Genomic DNA, 21,551 nt, shown 5'->3' with positions numbered 1-21,551 from the left:
ATACTGATTGAAGTGTTTTATGCTGAGCTGTGTTTTGATTTGCTGTGCAAGCACTGCTGAATCGTGCGTGGTTCATGTTTTGTCTGGCTGATCCCAAATCAGCCAGGAGTTAGAAGTTGGACTTTTAAAGTTTTCATTCAAAGCAACTGCGGTCTGGGCCTCGCCTGACCACTCTTTGTTCCAGTTTTATTACTGGAGTTTTTCCACTGAGCTCCTGTCTCAGAGTTTTATGTCTCTTTGTTCAAGATTTGGGGCAATCAGCTGTACGGCTAAAGGGGCGTGGCCTCACCGTTTTATCAGCTGATTGCTGCAATCGAGAAATCAGCACACCAGGAGGACTTCTCTTCCCATTTAAACCAAATTGCACATTTTGTCCATAAAACTGCTGGTTTGATCTTCATAGACACTAAATGCGCATATATGTTTTCTTTTATTATTATTGTTAGATAGTCATTTTTATCCCTTTTGTGTAGAATGGTGCTTGTTAGTTAGGTGAAGGTTTTTGGGTCAGAATAATGGTATATCAGAATTATTTGGCTTCAATAAATCTTGATATATATAATAAAGAGAACCGTTTGTGTTTATTTCGTGCAAGAATGATTTATCTGTCAAAACAAGGTCAAAGTTCCCCACATTCGGTGAAGCGGTTGAATAAACAGTGACATTTAGTGGTTTTGGTTAATAATTTATCAATTATTAGTGATGAATAACTAATTGTAATTATTAAGAACTTTGAGCCCATAACCACAACAACAGAGGACATCTCTGATTTCTATTTGTAAGTAATGATTTTTGGTTAAGAAATTATTTTCCTGAATTATGATTTTTAATTATAATGTTTGATAAATATTAATTAATCAATAATCATAATTCTTACAATATCAATTTTATTAATGATTACCAATATTATACTACTGATGATATTTAGGTGTAGTTGTGTTAACAATTCACTTCTATCCACCTTTTGGATCCCAGGAAACTGCATTGTGTCTGAAAGGTACAGGAAGAATATGAAGGTAAGTATTAATGGCGAGCCCTTTTTAAAATCATTAAAGACCTTCTGAACATCGGCCCATATCTAAACCATGTTATGGATACAGCGATAGTTTGCCTTTTTGAAGTAAAGTTCTGTTAAGTTATAGTTCTATATAGAAAACATTAGAGCAGTGCAAGACTAACAGCTAAACAGACAGCTCCCCCTAAACTTTCTCTTACATGTTTTTAACAGTGTTTTCTGACCCAAACTGAGCATGTGCTAGAACATAGCAGAAGCCAGTTGTTCCAACTGAATTGGGCTGATAAGTTGATTGCTAGTGCAACGGAATATTTTACAAATGACTACGAGACCTTGAAAAGGTTTCATGCTGTTCTGCAACTGACCAACTATAGCAAAATACTACAGTTTACTCCACTCTTGTCAGACTTGGAGTGGACTGTTAAGTCACAGCTAAGCACCCAGATTGACCAAGATGGCAGCCTCTGCTAATCTTTTAAAAAACTACATGAATGTTGTCGAGCTTAAAAAAACAGCAACACACGGAACACAGTGTGATGGAAATTTTTGTAGTAAGTGTTCCAAAGTGTATGACCTTTGGGTTACCTCACTCCCCTGAACATATTTTAGTGGAGGAAGCTGTAAAAGCCATTATCAGAAGTTTAATGGTTAAGGCCATTTGTTAGGGTAATGCCTTTGGAAGAGCAGATGTTGTTCCTAGGTAACCTTCTCACCTCTGAACCCGAGAAGGGTCCGGATTTTCTCTTGTTATGAGTCAACTTCTACCCACTTTGATAAGAAAATTCCACAACAACAGATTTTCTGTAAATGTGTAGAATGTTAATAGCTAATATAAACCAAACAAAATGTTCAGGTTGTTTTCACCATCTTATTAGCTAAAAGCCTCCCACAGCTCTGAGGATTTCTTCACTTTTGTATCAAATCCAATACGATATGACATCTGTCTACTGCATGTAAGGAAACTTTAACTGATAATAACTTCACAGAACCTTAATCAAAACATGCCATGACAGGTGTGAGCCCCCAATCTAATTGCTTCAATAGTGATTCAACATATTTCTGTTGAAATTGAGGTATTTTCTTTAAAAGTGCAAAGATAGAACTAGGAATCTTTTGTAGCCACTGAGACAATAAGTTTAACTCTCCTGGGTCCACTAACATTTTGAGTTTTTTGAGTTTTATATTTGCATAACTGTGTTTTTGCAAATTGCCTAAAGTTCAGCAAGGTAAATTGTAAATTGGTCGATTTATTTTCATTTTCCTGTTTTTCTCCAAGTGTTGGGGTGTATCAGAGATGGGCAAGAAGCTGAGTACAGGAAGCTAGCGGACCGCTTTGTGGCATGGTGTTAATACAACCATCTCGTCTTGAGCATGAATAAAGCAAAAGAGTCTGATATCAACAAGTTTAGGTTAGCAGCTATTTTCTTGTGGTCATTTCTTTGCCTATGAAAACAGACACACATTTGCCTTAGTAAACTCATGTGTATTTGTCTTTAACATGTTGAATAGAGAGATTTCTAATTTGATAAATAAGAAAATGTATCTCACATTTTTTACCCTAAAGGAATGACAAGTCACAGATTACTAACTAAATGTTCCTAGTATTCTAATTAAAAAATGCATTACTTTCATCAGTTAAATCAGAATGTTTAATGGTCCAAATAATTGTTAAACAATTGTGATTTTAATAGCAAAAACTGTTTTATTTTTTTAAACGTAACAATATTCTCCCTCTTGAATAAATGTACCCAAGGTAAACGTTGGATCTTAATTTTTCAGTGAGAGATTATATAAAAGTTTAATTTATTTTAAGGCTGTTTTCAATAGTTGCTGTAAATCATCACATTAAAATAACAAAAGCAAAGCCAGAAGCAATCTTTTCTAAAGAGTACAATATGTGTTTATAGAGATTCATAGACTATGATTCAAAGAAACTTATAAAATATTACCTGAACATCCAATATTATAATTTTTACAATCCTACGTGGTGTTAAAACACATCAAACTGCATAATCTCAAGAAAATCAGCAGCTTTCAGTGGAGGGAACAATAACACAGATGTAATTTTTTTTAAAGCAGTGTGTTTGGCCCTTGGCATAATTCACTACTTCACATTTATTTTATCAGAAAGATTTACACAGCTAAATATGTCTGATCCCTCGAGCCACATGAAGAAGTAATTAAACCTGTATCTCCCCTGCTCTGACAAAACAAATTGATTTTGGCCCTTTCAGATAACAGACGTGGGACGCACACTGCCATTACTCTGTGTAAATCTGTTTGTTGAGCAAGAGTGACTGAAAAAGTGACTGAAAAAGTGAGAAGTAAACACATGTGGTGGTCTGACCTCTGTGCTGAAGAAAACAGAGGCTGAAGGGAGAAGTGGAAAGAAAAGCTCATATATATATATATATATATATATATATATATATATATATATGTGTGTGTGTGTGTGTGTGTGTGTGAGTATTTAGAATCAATAAAAAGCCATAGTTATCACAGCCCAGACTCACAGAGGACACCGTGTCTCATCACACATTGCCAAGAGATGAAGTGCAGAAAGGGAATAAATAAATCAAGGACCTTCCCTGAAATGTCTGTGCTTATATCTCTGTGTGCTTATCTAACTTTGATGTCTATGATCAATTCAACATGATAGAAGACTAAGCTATTTTTCACAATAAAATGCATATAATACAGAGCCAGCTAAAATGCTCAAAATAAAGTGAGATACACATTTTATGAGGGAAAAAAAAACAATGTTTTGCTTCCAATATTTTAAGAACTGAAAACAAATTTCAGTCTGAAACTCAGCTAAAATGCTGAGCTAAAATAGTGCAAAACAGCAGCTCTTCAGCGTTATTAGGTGGCCAGTTGTAATAATAAACAAAATCAAGTGTGAAGTACACTGCTTCTGTTATATTTTAGGACAGTTTGATAGAGCAGAAATACAATTCCCAAAATGGTAAAACTGAGTTTATTTCATATTTTTTGGTGGCTGCATTTCTCAACAACTGGCTAGAAGAGATGATAATGGCCCTTTTCTATTAGTACCAACTTAGCGTAGTTCGTCTTGGGCCAGTTCTTCTTTACATGGTTAGGTTGTTTTTCAATTACAATTGAGTACTATCTGAAAGTGGGCAGGATAGTCAATAGCAAGGTGGCCCCACAGTCCAAAAAAGTAACAAAATGTGAATTGTATGTGACACAAACACAACAACAATGGCCGATCTGGTGCTTGGTCTATAGTTTTTTTCACACTCAGAGTGAAAGAAGAGCCAGAGAAGGCTGTGGTCGGCAAGATGAAGCACTCTGGACGAGTACAGGTGGGAGAGGGAAGCCATAGAGCGGTACAAGTTAAAGGACATGTGAGGGTAAGCTAACGCTGTAGGATCTCTGCTCCTCCCCTTCTGGTTGGTTCTGGCAGCTCATTGTCTGCAGCTGCAACGCATTCTCCTAATGAGCTCATGGGCTTCTTAAGGTAGCTGCTGATACAGACCTTTGCTGGAACATAACCTCAGTTATGTGGACTCCTGTCTGTCTGCCTATCCGTCTGCCTGTCTGCCTGTCGACCTGCCTATCTGCCTACCTGCCTGCCAACATCTGGTAATACTCCCTCCTAAGGACTGCACTGTAAATATTCTCATCACCAGTACTCTCTCTCTCTCTCCTTGGATTCCTGGGTTTACCTCCTCCTCCTCTGGCCTCTGGACAACTCCAACTCAAGATTCCTTAAACAAAGTCTACAGTAGAAATAAACCTCATTTACCGTCATATCCTGTGTGCTGAGTCTGTTTCATCCTCTGGTTTTGTTCTAATTCGACTATCTAAGCAATTCATGATAAACGCTACCTAATACTAGCATTACATAGTGGTCATACACACAGTGAGCCCAGCGTACAGTGATTTAACAGTTGAAGATATTAGTAAGTTATTATAAAAATTCATGCTGTGACTAATGATGCCACCCCCTACCCAATCAGTGATTGACAGTCTTCTGATGTCTCAATTACCGCAAGCTAGTAGGTATTGAAAATAGTAACAGTTCCACATAGCCATTACTAATGGAAAAGCCCAAAAAGCAAGTACTGAACTGCGCTGGGTAGGAACCAGTGGAAAAAGGGATCTACTGAAACCATGCTTCAACAGCTATTGCAACAACAAAGGACTACGGATTCTCATCTCACAGAACTTGGTGGTATGGTTCATGCTTTAAGCGAAATCATAACCAAAGTCTAACCTGCCTCTTCCAATCCTCCAGCTCGTTTAGAGAATCCTCAGCCACCCACAATTCTATCTTCTGGGATCCGAGAGCCTGACTTCTGTCCATCTGAACTGTTTGATGGTAATCCTAATAACTTTGGTGGTTTTTCTCTCCAGAGTGAATTAGCATTTAGTCGTTCCCCCTCCCTTTTCCCTACTGCTGCCTCCAACATTACTTATATTGTTACCTCGCTAAAGGGATCTGCTCTGCGCTGGGCGCACGCCTATTTGGCATCTAACCCTGTTGAGTCTCTTAGTTATGCCATTTTTTTCAGTCACTTCAAGAGAGTCTTTGATCAACCACTCCAGCAAGAGGCAGTGGCTAAGAAGATACTCACCCTCAAACAGGGAAGGAGAGCGTTGGCTGAGTTCGCCATCGACTTCTGGGTGGCAGCGCAGGAGGTGGGTTGGGATGAAGCGGCACTCAAGGGTATTTTTGTTAATTCTCTTGCAGATCAAGTAAAGGACCAGTTGGTTTTGAGAGATGAACCCGAAAGACTGGATGAATTAATCAACCTATCGATCCACATTGACAACCGTCTAAGAGAGAGACAAACAGAAAGGAACTACAATTCACAGTGGCAGCACTCTCTGGCGCCTCGAACCACTTTCCTCGACGCACCCACTTCCTCTTCAGAGGGATCTGCGGAACCGGAGCCGATGCAGATTGGTCACACTCGACTCTCCCCAGAGGAACGACAACGCCGCTTTGAGGGTGGTCTGTGTCTATATTGTGGACAAGGAGGACATTTTATTACAAGATGCCCCAAGAAGGGAAAAGAGAGGGCTCGTCAATAGGTCAGGGGACTTTGATGAGCATATCCCATTCTTCCCCTGTCTCTCGTCTGTGTTTTTCGGTCACTATTATTGTTGGCCAAGAGAAGTTTCCTGTTGACGCTTTTATTGATTCTGGTGCTGAACAGAATCTTATTTCCTCGGATCTGGTTGATAATCTTCAAATACCCTCTCAGCCTCTCAACAATTCCCTTTCTGTCAAACCATGTCTCAAGTGAGATTTAAAGTGCCTCAGCTTCACATCATCACCTCTGGTAACCATCATGAATGGGGTGAGTTCTTTGTTGTCTCTTCCATCTCTCCACAATTAGTTTTGGGGTTTACCTGGTTGCAGAAACATAATCCCGTTATTAATTGGGTGGAGGGCAGAGTAGAGAGATGGAGTAATCTCTGTTTCCAGAACTGCTTAAAGACTGCTGTCTCTCACTCTATCAAACAACTCAAACCTTCTGAGCCTGTTGATCTGTCCAAAGTTCCACCTGAATACCACAATCTCGCACCTGTGTTTAGCAAACAAGGGGCTCTTTCTTTACCTCTGCATCGCCCGTGTGACTGCCCTATTGATTTCCTCCCAGGCGCTCCGCTACCATCCAGCAGACTCTTTAAACTCTCCGGACCCGAGAGAAGGGTCATGAAAGAGTACATTGAGGATTCTTTAGCATCTGGGATCATTCGTCCGTCTACCTCCCCTGTTGGCGCCGGATTCTTCTTCGTGAGTAAGAAGGACGGCACATTAAGACCTTGTATTGATTATAGAGGATTGAATCAAATCACTATTAAAAATAAATACCCACTACCACTTATTGATTCCATACATGAACAATTACATTCTGCCAAGATCTTCACTAAACTCGACCTGCACAATGCTTACCATTTGTTCCGGATCCGAGAGGGTGATGAGTGGAAAACAGCTTTCAAAACCCCCCTAGGACATTTTGAGTATTTGGTTATGCCTTTCGGGTTGACTAATGCACCCACTGTTTTCCAGGCTCTTCTTAATGATGTTCTTCGTGACTTTCTCAACCTCTTTGTTTTCGTTTATCTGGATGACATTTTGATTTTTTCCCAGGACATAGAACAACATTGCCAGCATGTCAGAACAGTTCTCCAGAGGCTTTTTGAGAATAAACCCTTTGTTAAAGTCGAAAAGTGCGAATTCAGTGTCACATCTGTATCTTTTTTGGGTTTTATTTTTGAGGCAGGCAGTTACAGAACTGATCCCGAGAAAACCAAGGCAGTGGCAGAGTGGCCTACTCCAACTGATCGCAGGCAACTTCAAAGGTTCTTGGGATTTGCAAATTTTTATAGGAGGTTTATAAGGAACTACAGTCAGGTCACTGCACTTCTCACTCAACTCACCTCCTCTCTGAAAACGTTCCATTGGACTCCTGAGGCAGAAAGGGCATTTGGGGAATTAAAGACTCTATTTTCTTCAGCACCCATATTGACCCATCCTGATCCATGTGCACAATTTATTGTAGAGGTTGATGCTTCTGACATTGGAGTAGGGGCTATTCTATCTCAACGGTCTCCTCTGGATGATAAAGTACATCCATGTGCCTATTTTTCTCGTCGCTTGTCTCCAGCAGAGCAAAATTATGATGTGGGCAACTGTGAACTTTTAGCCATCAAGTTGGCGCTTGAGGAATGGCGGCATTGGTTAGAGGGTACTGAAATCCCTTTTCTCATTTGGACTGATCATAAGAACTTCTCCTACATTCAAAATGCCAAGAGACTTAACCCCAGACAAGCCCGTTGGTCTCTGTTTTTGCTCGTTTTCATTTTTCTATCTCCTACAGACCCGGTTCCAAGAAAATTAAGCCTGATGCTCTCTCTCGCCAGTTCTCTCATTCTGACCAACTCAAGACTGAAGCTTCCATCCTACCGGATTCTTGTATTGTGGGCGCCCTCACCTGGGCCATTGAAAAGGACATCAGGGAGGCACAGAGGTCCGAACCTGACCCAGGTACTGGCCCAGTGGGCAAGCTGTTTGTTCCCAACTCTGTCGTCAATAAAGTTCTGGATTGGGTGCACAACAATAAATTGACTTGTCATCCTGGGGTGACACGTATGATCACATTTACCAAAATATATTTCTGGTGGCCGACTAAGAACCTCAACATTAAAGATTTTGTTGCAGCTTGTCCCACATGTGCTCGAAACAAGAACACTAATCAACCCCCTGCTGATCTTCTTCAACCTCTGCCCAGCCCTAGCCGCCCCTGGTCCCACATTTCCGTTGATTTCATCACTGGTCTCCCGCCATCTGACGGTAACGCAGTCATCCTTACTGTTGTTGACAGATTCTCTAAAACAGCCCATTTTGTTCCTTTACCCAAGACTGCCCAACTCCTGGTTCTCCACGTTTTCCGCATCCATGGCATACCTTTGGACATTGTTTCTGACCGAGGCCCGCAGTTCATCTTGCAAGTTTGGAAGGAGTTTTGCAAAGCTCTTGGTGCCTCCGTAAGTCTTTCGTCTGGATACCACCCCCAATCTAATGGACAGACAGAAAGATGCAACCAGGAACTTGAAGTCGCCTTGAGGTGCGTAATAAATGACAACCCCTCTTCTTGGTGCAAACATCTCACATGGATCGAATATGCTCACAACACACATACTTCCTCTGCTACTGGTTTGTCCCCCTTTGAGGCTTCACTGGGCTATATACCCCCGCTGTTTCCCAGTGTTGAATCTGACATCATCCTGGTCCCCTCTGTTCAGCATTATGTTTCCAGGTGTCGTAGGATCTGGCAACAGACCAGGAGGACCCTCCTACGCACCCTGGAACAAAATAAGAGGTTCGCCAACCGTCACCGTTCTGCTGCACCTGTCTGGCTTTCCACCAGGAATATTAAATTAAAAGATACTTCTAGAAAGTTGGCCCCCCGTTTCATTGGCCCTTTTCTCATCGAGAGGATCATCAACCCATCTGCGGTGAGACTCAAACTACCATCTTCCATGCACATTCACCCTACTTTCCATGTTTCCCAGATCAAGCCAGTCTCGGAAAGCCCCCTGAGTCCTCCCACCAAGCCCCCTCCTCCTGCTCGACTCATTGATGACCACCCTGCATATACGGTCAATCGTATCCTGGATGTTCGGCGTAGGGGGCGTGGTTTTCAATATCTTGTGGATTGGGCAGGATATGGACCTGAAGAGAGAACCTGGGTTCCCCGTTCTCACATCCTGGACCCTGCTCTCATCACGTCCTTTTACAAACGCCATCCTGAAAAGCGTTCTGGATTGCCTGGAGGCAATCGTTGAGGGGAGGGTACTGTAGGATCTCTGCTCCTCCCCTTCTGGTTGGTTCTGGCAGCTCATTGTCTGCAGCTGCAATGCATTCTCCTAATGAGCTCATGGGCTTCTTAAGGTAGCTGCTGATACAGACCTTTGCTGGAACATAACCTCAGTTATGTGGACTCCTGTCTGTCTGCCTATCCGTCTGCCTGTCTGCCTGTCGACCTGCCTATCTGCCTACCTGCCTGCCAACATCTGGTAATACTCCCTCCTAAGGACTGCACTGTAAATATTCTCATCACCAGTACTCTCTCTCTCTCCTTGGATTCCTGGGTTTACCTCGTCCTCCTCTGGCTTCTGGACAACTCCAACTCAAGATTCCTTAAACAAAGTCTACAGTAGAAATAAACCTCATTTACCGTCTTATCCTGTGTGCTGAGTCTGTTTCATTCTCTGGTTTTTTTCTAATTCGACTATCTAAGCAATTCATGATAAACACTACCTAATGCTAGCATTACATAGTGGTCATACACACAGTGAGCCCAGCGTACAGTGATTTAACAGTTGAAGATATTAGTAAGTTATTATAAAAATTCATGCTGTGACTAATGATGCCACCCCCTACCCAATCAGTGATTGACAGTCTTCTGATGTCTCAATTACCGCAAGCTAGTAGGTATTGAAAATAGTAACAGTTCCACATAGCCATTACTAATGGAAATGCCCAAAAAGCAAGTACTGAACTGCGCTGGGTAGGGACCAGTGGAAAAAGGGGCATTAATCTTATATGGAGGTCAAATCTTTTGCCAGCATGATGGGGATAAGAGAAGACCTGTCATAGGGATATTAGCTCACCACCTCAAATAAAAGAGTAATATGGGAATATAAACTATCGGTGATCACCTTCTGGCCAATAAACAACATTCAAAATGATTGACTGTCACAGATTGAGTTAACTTTGGACAGATAGAGAGGATGTAGGAAGGATCAATGTGAATAAAAATGTAAAAAAACAAAAACACTCCAAAAACCTATGGATAACTGAAATAGGAGGTGGAAAAAAAGTATTCAGGAAACATAAATAGATGATTAAAGACAAGAAAACTAAACATCTGACAAAGCATTGACTAACTTTGCTCGGTCGCCTCTCAAGGCGAAGAGCTCATGTTCGGCGTGTCGATGAAGCACCCTAACAACCGAGTAGTATTAATATTGGAGAGTATGTTGATTTCATGCTCTATATGTGAGCCTAATGAATAGATGAGGAAGAGCTGAAGAAAAGCAGTAAACAAATGCAAAACCAAATCAAACTCAAATTCAAAAACTTCAAAAATCATGACAGTACCCCTGTTAAGACATCCACACAAAAATTCCAAAAAAAAGATCTAGATGTTTGCCAGGAATCTGCAGGAGCCGGGGATAGAGCTCAGGAGACCAACCAGCCAGGCAGGAACAGTGTCCCTTGGAAGTGAACCATTCTGGGCCCCTTTGGAACAGAATTGGCTGTTGTCTACAAGTCTTTGTCTATGTGCAGATGTGCTAGCAACTACCTAATACCAATTTTGTGACAACTTTGCACTGGTGGGAGCAAGAGACAATCCTGGCAGGCACCTGTTGGACATTCTTGGACATCCTTTAACCTTTTTGTGTGAAACTGAACCTGTCACCTGAATAACATGCTGGTGACCTGGAAAACTGAACAGATCAGGTGCAAAATTATTGCGAGGCCGTTGTAATAGTTGCACTTTTTTCTGCAGAGGTAACTGAAGAACCTATATATATATATATAAATGTTCCTCTTTTAGAGCAATCTGTCTTCTTCTCAGCTTCATCCATGCTCATGATTTGACTTTATTAAAATAATATTTCAGGTATTATTTGGTGCCAGAGCAAGATTACAAATCCATTTTTTCAAGGTAATAAAACTCTTTGCATTGATCACTCTGCATTATCAAAAAAACTACTTGTCACAAAAAACATAAGGTGCAAAGTTAATTCAACACAATATTTTTTTGTCATAGCCAAAACCTTTGACCTAGATTGTATACAACAGTTCCTGGTTTCTTTGTCCTTGGCCAGATGCTTGTTTTGAACATCCTCTTTGGCTTAGTTGGTTTAAGTTGTCCTTGGATTAGTTTATATTCTGCGCCTCAGCAGACTTAAAGAGCTTTGTTTTTCTTCCAGCCTGCCTGCCTGCTTGCCTCCGGATAGTGTCTCTGCATCTGGCTTGCTCTTCCAATCCCTTCATCCATGACACTCCATTCACTCATCCCCAGAGACATAATTGCATTGTTTCAAAGAAAGAAAAGAATTGTATTGAACAATACGTTCTGAAGAGACTTTTGGAAAATGGACACTTTAAATGTTTAAATTATTTTCCTCCCGCGGCATAACGTGTAGGGAATGTGTGCTTTTAACTCTAAAAGGTCCTTGATGTAGTTTTTTGACCAACAAAAACTACATGATAGATAGATAGATAGATAGATAGATAGATAGATAGATAGATAGATAGATAGATAGATAGATAGATAGATAGATAGATAGATAGATAGATAGATAGATAGATAGATAGATAGATAGATAGATAGATAGATAGATAGATAGATAGATAGATAGATAGATAGATAGATAGATAGATAGATAGATAGATAGATAGATAGATAGATAGATAGATAGATAGATAGATAGATAGATAGATAGATAGATAGATAGATAGATAGATAGATAGATAGATAGATAGATAGATAGATAGATAGATAGATAGATTTGGTCTCTTGCATTGGTCTCTTTAAATAGACATGCGCAGATGCAGAGAGAGAGAAGGGGACATAGAGGTGAACATGACAGGAGAAGAGGGGAAACCAGGCATCTGCTGGAGGGACATAATTACCAAATCTGAGATCATATGCGACGGATAATGTGAATATGTTGTACCTACTGTATTTCTGCCCGAATTGGCGTGTCTGCTTGTATGCTCAGGAACAGGTGGTGCCACTAAATACGGAATGCAGACAATCATTGTTTAAACCCAGCAAAACACATACTAAGCGTCTCCCTTCATACATCCATGACATTAGAACATGAGTACAGTGACACCTGCATATGTTTGTGATGTGGTCCATTTACACAGATCCAATGGTGTGTGCGCTAAACTAACTAAACTGATGGTACTATATCAAAGTGTGCGATGGATCAAACAAGAGTGAAATGTTATAGAAATATTTGACCTGATTTAAGTTACGGCCCACAATTTCAGAGCAGCAATGTGCAAAATGAAGGTTTATGTAAACTATAACCGCCGTCTTAGATCTAGAGCACATTGAGTTTCCAATTTTCCATTGACCTCTGACGGACATCAATCAATAAATCACTGTGACATGATATCAGAGCTGTCCTGATCCATTGCTTAGGGTTCTCTAGGCCAGCAGAGGGTCTCCAAGAGCACATAATTTCTCAAACAATATAGATCTTCAAACTTTATGTATTTATAAAAGAATTGGCAGACAGATAACTCTCACTGTCTTCATCTACTAGAAATCCAAATTAGTTGGGCTCGGAGGCTAAAGCCAACGGCTAGCACAAGAGGCTCTGAGACCAAAACAGACAACTCCAGTCTCAAAAACTACATACTGGTTTATGGAAATGTTATGATAATATGTTTTATGTTTTTGCCAGCAGGTGAAAAAACATCTACATCAAAATAGAAAAAAATAATTAGCATGACAAAAGCAGGGCAAGTCTAAATATTATTCTAAAACTACTTTAGTTCATATTTATCTTCTCTCAGTTATTAATTTCCTTGGATTACATTTGATATTTAATGGAAGCGGAATCAGAACAAAACATGAAAGTGGTGGAAAAAACCCATAAAGAAATAACTTCATTCTTGTGATTTCTACAGAAAGCGAAAGTGATCACAGCAAACTTAGTTTTTTGAAAATATGTGTGGTGTGCTACCAAAAACTAAAATTGTAGGTGTCTATTTGGTAAAACATTAGGATAAAATACTGGTTTTGCAAAGTATTATTTTGAACAGAGCCTAAAAGTGGCCCCCCCAAGTAAAATTATTTTTAAGGCTCCATAAAACCTAAGCCACCTCCACATGGCTACAAAATATTGTCTCTAAACAAAACATGAGATACATTTTGCCTGCACATAATGAAGGTGCATATTTTATATTTTGTATGTTAACAAGTACTCACCCTTAGTGTATTGTGATTGTGCAGTTCCACACACCCCAGTGTCTTCTGTCAGTCATATACAGTGTGAAGATGAACAGAAATGTCTGAAAATGTAGCCTGAAACAGAGAAAGGGATTAAATGAGTGACTACATTTAATCATTTTCATTTGTATTTTATATCTCATTGGAAGCAATGTCACAATTATCTTCAGAATAGAGTATTATGTAAAGAAAACATTTTGATCTCTGATAACTCAGTACCCCTTGTATTTTGTTATATAAAATATTATATAAAGTAATTTCTAATTATAATGAGAAAAACAAGTTGTGCCTTGAGAAAAAAACGTCTCGATATAAGAATTTTTGTAATTTCAAGGTAATCAGAAAATTAGCACATAATCACAACAGAATGAGCATTATCATCAGGAGGTAATGCAATAAAATTAAATCTTGATGCTCGTACTCTTTACTTCTGTGCAAAAGTAAACCTAAGGCCACTTGACTTTGTACAATACTGAGAAAAACTGGAGCAACTACTTTTCTTGAAACTCTATGCTGAACAGTCATTTAGCTTGTCCTGTTTCTCTCAGAAACCACAATATTATCTTTTATCCAAGCAGAAAATCAATATTTCATTACCTATGCTATGTTTCAGTAAAAAAAAAAGAAAATCAAACAAACAAAAAAAGCTGTTGTTTTATATTCAAAATTTTTGCAGTTGTTGCGGGGTGCTCATGCTTTTGCTGATTTTATTTTGTTCTCGACTTTTTACAGTATAATCACAGGATGATTCGTGCAGACCATGACCATTTTAAATTTGCTTTCCAATAAGTTCGTTCGGGCTTTAACAACCAATGAAAACATACTTTTTTATAATCTGCATGTAGTCTACTGTAAGACAATGTGGTTCACTGAGATTTTTTTAATCAGGGGTTTAGGTCGGTTATAATTCATAATAGTCAATTGGCCCAAACAGGTATGAGACCCCCATCAAAGATGTGCAATACAAAATCTTCAGGATATAAGTTTTGTTTTGTTATTAATGTTTATCTTGATAAATCATCAACATACCTAACTACTATGAGAAATAAACAGTGGTAAAGTATACAGGTGTGAAATGTGTGCCGTTTTTGCACTGTTCTCTTGTGAAATGTCTTCCTCTTCCGTTTTGTTTTGCTCCCATAGGTGAGGTTTGTTGCACACATCCAGATTCATGGCCACAACTGGGGAGCTGTCATTTTCACCTTTTGTATTTCCACCACTTTGATTTGCAAACTTAATGCTACAGCTAATTACAATTCCCACAGTCTCAGCTGCACTTTCTGTTTACTGTCAATGACCAAATGTAGCAAGCCTGTTAAATTGCAGTGCTGACAATTCAAACATAGCCTTTGTGTTAATTACCTAGTATAACAATTAATTGATGCATTTTTTCCAATGAATCCTGATCCATTTTTCCTCGTATCTTCTAATCAAATGCTCTGTTTGGCAGCAGAGTCTTCTTATCTACATTCAGTAACTACATCCCAACAGTAACAGAACCAAGTACTGTAGATCAACAGCTATAACTAGTGAACTGATTAGCTGTGCCTTGAACTGTTTAATCATAACGATGTGTTTAACATAGAGGACAAACTTTTATCACTGTATTAGTGTGTTTCTTGTTGTGTGTTGGTGTGTGTGTGTGTGTGTGAATTAGGATTTTCAGAGAAACAGGCTTGGTCAGTTCAAGGCGTTACCGTCAAGGCTGCGTTTCACTGATGTTTAAGAAAGGTAAAAGCCACCTCTTCCTTTGAACTCAGATGTCTGTTTTATTCTGTACAACAAACAGCCTACGCGTTCTGACAGTATTCATCAGTATAGAGTTGAAGCCATTATTGTGTTTCATCAAAGTGCTAGTTTTATTCATGCCTCTTTATTTCTTAGTTTTTTGTTCTCCTTCACTAGCTGTCAACTGCTCATTGCTTGAAGAGAGAAACAAAACTTCACGCAGTGTCTTTGTTAGTAAGATCGACTTTTAAGTCTCTATAAGATCTGGTCCTAGACAGCTTGCGCCATTAAAACAGAAGACATAAAAACATCAAAGAACTGCTTTAGTACAACATATTGATTTCACAAAAACTCAGGGTAATTTATAGTTATTTGGAAACGTATTTTGTACCCTATCATAATTGTTTCACGTTACAACCAGACATTTCAGTGCATTAGATTATGTGATCCATCAACACAAAGTATTCAGGAATTGATAAATGGAGAAAATATTACACATACTTGTACATTTTATTGCAAATAAATAAGTAAATAAAAATCAGAAAGTCTGCTGAGGGTGTGTGAAATACACACCCTCCCACTAGACAGGTGGATACCCATCCGTCAACCTGTACTGCATGTCTTCTCCCTCTCTTCACCCCACTTCCTGTGTGCCTACTTTACAAGAACACTAGTGCCACAAAAAGAAATCTTAAAGTGGAGCTAAACCCAATTTAAAGGCATATTCCAGGCCACAGACAAATTTAGAAAAATTTCCACCAAAGTGGGCAGTTCTAAGAGACACTGAGGGGCATGGCCAAGTGAGGGGATGAGCGGTGGGGGCTAAGCTGGGGTGTGGTCAGGAGGACGATGAAAGGTGGCAGCTAGCTTAGATTGACATATTGAAACATGGACAGTGAGCAGAGCGAAGCTGATAGTTTTGCCATGGATATATATTTTGAGGCTTGATGAAGTCCAATTGGTCTGAGCCTTAGTTTGAGCCGCTGACTCAAGGCGCTGACTCGGCGATCCCCGAAGCTAGTCCTGCCGAGGCAGTGGAGGACAGAATGGCTCCAGTTTCTGAGTGGTAAAGTGATGTTAGCAGCAACATTGCTAACATTAGGCTAACATCTAAAGCAGTAACAAACTTTCCGAAAATTTTATATTATGTCAAATAAAGCATATGGTCGAAGGTATAAAGCATAAAATGCTAAGACTGCTTGCAATTCTAACTCCTAAATCGCTATGGGGGCATGTCTAAGTGAGATGGCTTAAAACCTGAACGTAGGCTGTGACATAGACATGTACCAAGCTGTGCCGTTTTAACCAATAGGAAAACTCAACAGCAGTAGTCAACTTTTAACCCAAAGGGGGCAGCACTGCACTGGCTCCGTCACTCAGCACATGTGTAACAGGGTTGTTATTGTTTGAATTTTGTCAAAATGCACCTTTATTTTCTTAAAATATTTGTGCAGGGGCAGGAGCTACAGCCTGACCACCACCAACCAAATGTATGTTTTCTGTAACAGTTGGTGTTAATAAATGGAGTGAAGCTGAAAGAAGTCCCGAGTGAGTGATCCTTCAGTTCGCTGGTGATGAGCCAAAAGTTGGGGGTTACCCATGCATTTTAAGATCCTCCTCATTATATTCAAAGCCCTCTATAATTTGACTCCTCCATACCTCACTGACTTACTCCACTATTCCACTACATCTCACTCCCTCTGTTCATCCAATGCCAACCATCTATCCTGGAACTCACTGCCCCATCCACTCTGTTCCTGCTCTGACCTCCCTACCTTCAAGAAAGAAATCAAAACCTATCTTTTCAAAATTGCTTTTAATGTCTAAATCTGCCATTTTATGTGCCTTCATGTGTTATGTTGTATTGTTTGGTTTTTATTGTGGTACCTCTGTAAAGCGTCTTTGAGTTCCTAGAAAATTCCTTTTACAAAAAAATGTATTATTATTATTATTATTATTATTATTATTATCACTCCACAGACTAATATAGAGATTGTCCAAATGCAATGATTTTGAAGTTGCAATAATGTAATGATAAAACCATTCTTACCAAAATCGGATGTGAGTGCCTGTCAAAAGTAACTCCCTTTAAGTAATGACCTGTTGTCTGCTAAGGTTAAATCTCTTAACAGAATGTAACCTTGGCCTTTTCCCTTGGTAAGAAGATTTAAATTTATTCTGAGTCCTTGATGTCTGCCTCCAATGAGTTCTTATCATTTATCTCTGGATCAGTCTCACTGTGAAAACATAAGCAAAAGGTTTTGAAATTACAGTACAATTTTTTTTTTTTATGTAGATGCATAAACTCTGACACGTGTGTTCTTCTGGAAGCTCAGTCAGTGAAGTGGTGAAGTGTGCAATGGAGTGATGAAGAGAGTGGTGCAAGAGACGTTAGACAAAGACAGAGAGATGGACACAATGACACACCTCTGACCAGTTAAGACACACCGACTGAGAAACATGCCCAATCAAATCTGCAAACAAGTCTTATCAACCTGTATAATTTTTTTTTATTGTTTTTGTTTAGTGGAACATTCTTTAAAATTTTAGCATGATAGTTTTTGGATTGTTTAGAATTCTGAATTCTAATAGAGGAAAAGCAAACATTCAACACCCTTTCAACCTCAGAGGAAGCTCCCTGGGCAGACAGCATCTGTGTGAGTCATTCCTGACAATCTATTTGGGCAGAAAGAGAGATAGGAGTGATTAACCTGAAGGAACCAGAAGCACTAGCCTGCGCTGGTTTAAAAAATAATAGTAAACAGTATCTGACCTAAAATGGACGTACTCCCAAAGCTACCCTACGAGAAGGCTGTTTTCTGGCACCAGACCTCCAGGCCTTTCTCTCTTGGGACCTCCCATAATTTTTTTCAATCTTTCCATTAGGAAATCTAAATTATGCCTGTAAACCATGAGTTTACTTTTCCAGAAATAGAGACCAGTGGATAAGGTTTATCAGCTAAAAAAACCTGAATGTCCAGTCAGTCATTTTCTACTGCTTATTCCATAGTGGGTCGCGGGGAAGCTGGTGCCTATCTCCAGCAGTCTATGGGCGAGAGGCGGCGTACACCCTGGACCGGTCGCCAGTCCATCGCGGGGCTGAATGTCCATTGCACAACCATCTCAGAATTCCCCTAATGTAGTCAGATTGCTTGTTTATCTCTTGTTAGTAAATTAATCATTATAATAATGTTATTACTCATAGGTTATTAATTTATTCTTTCCATAACTAGAGGCAATATAGTTGTTTCATTTAAATTTGAAGTGATAAAGTTGTGACTCTAATTAGAAATACGTTATAATAATAAATTCTTCTCTTTTCTTTCATTAGGTGTGAAATTAAGCCTCCCTGAAAAGGACATTTTACCCTTTAGTCAGACATATAGATTTGAAAGATTTCAGATTAAAAAAAATTTTTTTTTACTAATGAAACTAATATGATTTTTAATACATGATGATGCTTTGTATGTATCGTCTGTAAGTCACTGCACATAAAAACCCAATAAAATACATTAAAGGTTGTGGATATTTTGTGACAAACTGTCTAAGAGTTCAACATGGATAGGTTGTGGGTTGATTTGGCATAATGAAGAGCCAAATCACTCCTAAGCGAAACATACCCTGATCCTTTTAAGGAATGATCACCTGTACAGTAAAGCACTGCCCTAACTTTTACTGCTACACTGGAACACATTCAGTATGTGTCATTTTGACCACTTTAAAGGTGCACCTTTCAGATTTAATTATTGACCTCATACAGTCAAAGGTCAAACTGATCCCACCTTCATATTGCTGATCACAATTTATAAAAGAGCCAGACCCCAGATATCCACTCAGAGATCAGATGCCAACATTCAGTGTGGGGTGCAGAAGGTCAAGAGCATAATCAGGGGCATGCTAGTCATTTTCTTCAATACCAACAAGGTTATGAACTATTCATCTCTCCCAGGAGTCAGACTGTCACCTTTGAGTGTTGCAGTAATGGCCTAGCATCTGAGGTACAAGGAATGCCCTACTTAGTCAAGATGAAAGGTCATAGTTTTGAACTTGCAGAACAGATCAGCAGTGAGCTACTGATGTAAACCTGTATTTGTCAGAATGCCAGATAAAACTTGGTGTACATTAAACTAGCATCCATACATTGTCTATAGAATTTTAATTTTTTTAAGACTGTGGTGCAAAGAGAAATGGATCAAAGAGTGTTTAAATTGTTACAAGATTGATAATCGATCCATAAAATACTGATTCCGACTGGTGCGTTGATAAAACATGGATAATAAACATTTACATGTTTTACATCTATTAGATATTAGATAGAAAGTATAAATGTTTAAAGTTTAAAACATCACTTTGAATTTCTAATGTAATCTTTTTACCACTGTTTATTACAAGAGAAGCACCAAGAATCCGGGTGGCGAATGGATTTGATTTTTAGTTGGATCGGCTCAAAATAATACACCACTAGTTGGAAACTCAAAAATCTGATCTTTTCTAGATAAGTTAAGGCACCATATGTAAGCACTGCCAGGTTGGGGAGACTACAATACTATTTGCAGTGAATGCTGTTAAATTCAAGATATTGTTTTGTCCTTCCATGCTTTACAAGGAATTTACTTCTTAGGACAACAACACACACAGCTAAATAACCATTTTAAAAAGGGATAAAAGACCACACAATAAAAGTTACTAATGATTAAGACAAGCTCAATAGCACCACAAAAATATATTACAATACTGTAAGATATTGTTACTTAAAAAGCATAGATGATGATTAAAATTTACAAAAAAAAAACAAAAACAGGCTTAGATACTAAGTGAAAAACACTTGAAATTATTTCCTGAATTACTGAGGTGCTTAAAAATGAAGTCAGAAGAGGTTAAAATATGTTTAATACTGGCTTATAAGTATGAGCATGTCAAAACTTTACAAACACTGGAGATGGTAACAATCTCTAGTTATCAGTAGCCCTTCTCCTTTTCTTTGCTTTTTCAGTCAACTGTTAGAAGCAACAGTGAAGTCAAATAACAGCAGCTTTAATCCCTCCATGTCAGTCACCTTGGACCTGGCTGTTATTACGAAAAGCTACCATCTAAAGCGACAACTATACCTTATACTGTAAGAACAGTAAGGGTCAAAGCCAATGCAGTGGCCAGGAGTAAACTATATTGCTGTGTCACACTGTGTTATTTGTGTGCAGTGAAGAGGTCATAACTATAGATTTTTAAATACACTTTCTAACCTATGTATGTCTGGGGAAATATCTATCCTACTTAGTATTTGCAGATTATTCAAAATCTTAAATGTACAAGGATAACAAGCATTATGGGAAGGAGTAAACAAAGCACTTACAAGGATTCAAAAGTAGCTTGAACCAATTAAATGACTTGGCTCAAGCAGTAAAAATTAACTACAATAGCTCTCTACTGGGAAAAATAAGCTTTTACGTAGTCTGCTTTTTCAGGGCTGTTCAATGAGATCTGAGAAAGACTTGGCACTACTATCAATTCAGATGGTTGAGTGCTCACAGGGGTTGACTTTGGCTCGTTTTTTGTTTTTATAAACCAAACACATAGAAATTACTTATTACAAATGACTCCAACAATTAAATAAATAACCTACTGTCTCCCTAAACTATGCAATGTCTGAACATTTGCTCACTGGTCTTATTTAGTAACATTGTGGTGCATGGAGTCTTGGTTTGGCCCTTCTTTCGCACTGAATATTTGGTTTTCAGCATCTAGTAAACAAAGCAAAAAGCACAAAAAATATACAGACACAAATATATATGTCAATCATTTGCAGCAAGGGTGAGCAATTAGTGCTCTATTTACATCAGGTAGAAGTTGTCCTCACTGCATAAAAGCGAGAGAAAGAAAAAGAAAAAAAAAAACTTTCTACACATTTAGCTCCAGATCTTAAGGGATAAAGTGCAGAGGCCACTTCTCACACACTACATAAACAACATCTCATGGTATCAGAAGGAAACTAACTCCTTAAAAATCAATAAGGAAAGATAAAATGTATCAGTTTGTACAGATAATGCATGTATTTTGTACCTTTAGGAACGTGTTTTTGGACCAAACAAAAGTGTTGCACTTTTTAAAAAACAGAAAGCAGTAAGGGTGGGTGATCTTCCTTCTCTCTAACTAAGTCTCCTAACAGGGACAGACTGTCCTTAGCGTGACTGAACAACGTTACGTAATGAGTGAGATCTTGTTTAAACCATGTTTTAGAGTTATATTTATCAAACTCAGAGTGTGCATTACTGGTTTGACAATTTATTTAT

The 21,551-nt window shown here is 38.8% G+C and overlaps 1 protein-coding gene across 4 annotated transcripts in view; it reads right to left on the bottom strand.

Moving 5' to 3' along the window:
* htr2cl1 (5-hydroxytryptamine (serotonin) receptor 2C, G protein-coupled-like 1) overlaps positions 1-21,551 on the bottom strand; it is a 319,756-nt gene that overhangs the window by 151,650 nt on the left and 146,555 nt on the right. For all 4 annotated transcript variants that reach the window (XM_047385472.1, XM_047385466.1, XM_047385469.1 and 1 more), the window contains one exon: positions 13,516-13,611. The gene's annotated coding sequence lies outside the window, so the exon portion shown is untranslated. The remainder of the gene's footprint in view (positions 1-13,515; positions 13,612-21,551) is intronic.

Source organism: Girardinichthys multiradiatus, chromosome 14 (genome assembly GCF_021462225.1).
Source record: "Girardinichthys multiradiatus isolate DD_20200921_A chromosome 14, DD_fGirMul_XY1, whole genome shotgun sequence".
In the NCBI taxonomy this organism is placed as follows: Eukaryota; Metazoa; Chordata; class Actinopteri; order Cyprinodontiformes; family Goodeidae; genus Girardinichthys; species Girardinichthys multiradiatus.
This window is presented reverse-complemented; position numbering and strand designations above follow the sequence as displayed.